The 3,484-nt window shown below is 42.7% G+C and overlaps 1 pseudogene; it reads left to right on the top strand.

Moving 5' to 3' along the window:
- Positions 1–869: 869 nt before the first annotated feature.
- Positions 870–1,802, top strand: LOC125621830 (olfactory receptor 5G9-like; annotated as a pseudogene).
- Positions 1,803–3,484: the final 1,682 nt, after the last annotated feature.

Here is a 3,484-nt window from a genome sequence, read left to right as displayed (position 1 = left end):
CAAAACACTCTACTGGGGAGGAGGCTGTCATCCAGATAAGGTATTCTGAGGCCCACTTTAGAGGTAATCGATAATATTATGAATGCCATATTCTCCATACTGGTTTGTGTTGACGGGCTATACCCCGTTGGGTGGGAAACCAGAATTTCTAGGCCTCGGTGGTTTCTTCCTCTTCTAGAATTCTAGAGATTTTAATGGGGATCAATCCAATAAGATACTATAGATATTACGTTGTGTAGTTTTTGTAGAGTATATGTAGAATTGGCCAGATCTCATGCTGGTGTGCATCAGCCATAACTCCATAGGCATCAATGGCCCAATTCTCCAGCTGGTGTAAATCAGCTGTAGCTCTATTGAAGTTAAGGGGACAGATTAAAGAGGTATTAGGACAGAGAGAAACAGCAAGAGAGTGACTTTATATCCTGGTGGTTAGGGCACTCAACTCCAGATGCAGGAGGCTGAGTATCCAGTGCCTCTGCTCCAAAGCTTTTTTATTATTTAACCACAGTGGAACAGCTTCAACAGGAGAGAATGAGGGAGCGCTATGTCTGACTGTCCTAGGGTGAACAGATGTCCTGATTTTATAGGGACAGTCCTGATTTTTGGGTCTTTTTTCTTATATAAGCTCCTATTTCCCCACCCCCCCACCCCCATCCCAATTTCTCATGCTGTCTGATGACCCTAGATTGTCCCAATATCACAGCTGAGCAGAGTTTTGTCTATTTTGAACACACATTTTATAGGATGTAGTAGGCCTCTCTTTACATTCATCCTACTGATCTGATGATCTCTACAAGCCATTTCAATTTACTTGTGTGTTAATTTCATTTTTTCCAGTCTGACAGGTCAGTTTTCCTGATTAAGGATCAATGGGAAATCAAACCGAAGTGACTGAATTTATTATCCTGGGACTTTCCAATGACCCACAGATGTAGATTTTCCTCTTCTTGATATTTTTAGTTGTCTACCTAATCACGCTTTTGGCAAACATGGTGATCATGCTGGTGATAAGGGCTGATCCTCACCTTCACACCACAATGTACTTCTTCCTGTCTCATTTATCCTTTGTTGATATCTGCTATTCCTCAGCCATTGTCCCTAAGATGTTGGTGCATTTCCTAGCAAAGCACAAAACCATTTCTGTCAATAGTTGCATTGCAAAGATGTTCTTCATTTTCCTGCTGGCTACTACTCAAACTTTTATTCTCTCAGCTCTGGCTTATGACCGCTATGTTGCCATCTGTGACCCATTGTGTTACATGGACACAATGAGGAAAGGGATCTGTGTTCAGCTGGTGAGTGGTGCATGGGCAATAGGCTTCTTCCATGCGCTGCTTAACACTGTTTTTGCCCTCAAGTTGCATTTCTGTGGGACCAATCAAATCAGCCATTTCAGCTGTGAGCTCCCTCCTCTGTTACAACTGTCCTGCACTGAGACCCTCACCTTTCAAGTGGTGCTTCTTACTTCTGCTTTCATATTTGGATCAAGCACCTTTGTATTCACCCTGATTTCCTACATTCACATCATCTCCACCATCCTGAGGTTACGCTCTGCGGGGGGCAGGCATAAAGCCGTCTCCACCTGCAGCTCCCACCTTACTGTGGTTGGTTTGTTGTACTTGACAGCTTTTTTCCAGTACACAAAACCCAGCTCAGTCTCCCCTGTGGTTCTGGATGAAATATTCTCCATCCAGTACAGTATCTTGACCCCCATGTTAAACCCCATCATCTACAGCCTGAAAAACAAGGAGGTGAAAACAGCTGTAGGGAAAATGTTGGGGAAATTCAAATTTCTCAAGTAGTGTTGATCTTATTTTTTTTAAAAAGCAAAGAACATAGAACTGTGGATAACTTGTGTTTGGGAGGTTCTCAGCTCAGGTATCTAACACTTTGGCCGAAGCCTCAGCTGGTCTAAATCAGTGTGGCTCCATTGAACTCAGCAGGCCACGTCCCCATTGGGTGGAAGAGACACTGGAGCAAAGGGGACAGGATCCTGGGTCTCCATCAAGGGTGAATACTAGAAGCACCAGGATCTAGAGCCATTCATGCACTCGTGCGCTCGCGCTCTCTCTCTCTCGCTCTCTTTGGGCAAATATCTCTTTCAATCTGACCCACTGACTTCAACGGTGCTCTGGCTAATTTATACCACTAGAGGATCTAGCCAGTTCTATGAAAAGAACATCTTTGTCTATTGCATTCTGTAGTTCTTCTCGAGTATTTTGTTGAAAACCCTATTTAATATCCGTAGTATCTTATAGGACACATCACTATTAATGTCTCTGTCTCCACTAATAACAATAATTAATAATGAGTGTGATTCCCCAGCTGGGTCAAGATGCACAAAGGAATTAAGGCTCTATGAGGAGAGATTGAGAGAGAGACATATCAGGTATCCCATATCGCAGTGGTTTCGGCACCCACATGGGAGGAAGCAGATCCCTTTTAAAAATCTTTCTCCTTATCAGGCACTTGAGTAGGGTCTGCTACATCCCTAACTACTAGGGTAAAAGTTGAGGGGTTTCCTCCACCTTATTCCTTCTTCTCCTCTCCCCTCTATCACCATGGTTTCTTGCCACCTTAGGTGGGGTTAGAGCAGGGGTGGGCAAACTTTTTGGCCCAAGGGCCACATCAGCATTGCAAAACTGTATGGAGGGCCTGGTAGGGAACCTGACTGACTCAGGTATCTGACTGACACTTTGGGCCAAATCCTCCACTGGTCTAAATCAGTGTAGATCCATTGAATTCAATTGCCCAGATTCCCAGGGCGTGTAAATCAGTCATAGATCTCCAGCTGAGGCTAGATTCACAAAGGGATTTAGACTTGAACAGGAAAGATTTAGAGAGACCCACATCAAAATATCCCATAATGTGGGTCAAGGCACGCACATGGGAGGGGGCAGATCCCTGTTTCAATCATTTCTCCTCATCAGACACTTGAAGTAGGGGTCCCCCACATCAGAGATGAGTACCATAACCACTGGGATAAAAGTTATGCTGGAGCTCCTCTCCTAATTCCCTCCCCTTGTTGGCATAAAAACAAATGGATATAACTGGCCATGAACAAATTCAGGCTGGAAATTAGAAGGTTTCTCACCATCAGAGGGGTGAGATTCTGGAACAACCTTCCAACAGGAGCTGTAGGGATGCACAACTTAATTAGTTTTAAGAGAGAGCTGGATAAATTTATGAGTACAACTGTAGGATGGTATTTTTTGAGATATTGGGGGGCATGGCTTAGCAGCCCTGGGCCCTCACTTCTGGTTTATGTCTTAGGTTCCTCTTCTTGGGACTCTTCTTGACTCTCACCCAGCACATTTCACTTCAATTTTGACTTTTTTCTTTTTTTTACTCTTTTATTTACTTTCAAATGCTATTTTTTAATTTTATTTTTTTTTAATTTTCCATTTTTGAAAATATTTTTTTATATTTTTTTCTTTTTAATATCTTTATATTTTTATTGCATTTCATATTTTTTGTTTTATAG

The sequence above is a fragment of the Caretta caretta genome, chromosome 14 (genome assembly GCF_965140235.1).
Source record: "Caretta caretta isolate rCarCar2 chromosome 14, rCarCar1.hap1, whole genome shotgun sequence".
Classification (NCBI taxonomy): domain Eukaryota; kingdom Metazoa; phylum Chordata; order Testudines; family Cheloniidae; genus Caretta; species Caretta caretta.
The sequence above is the reverse complement of the archived record's forward strand: the minus strand, read 5'-3'. Positions and strand labels throughout refer to the sequence as shown.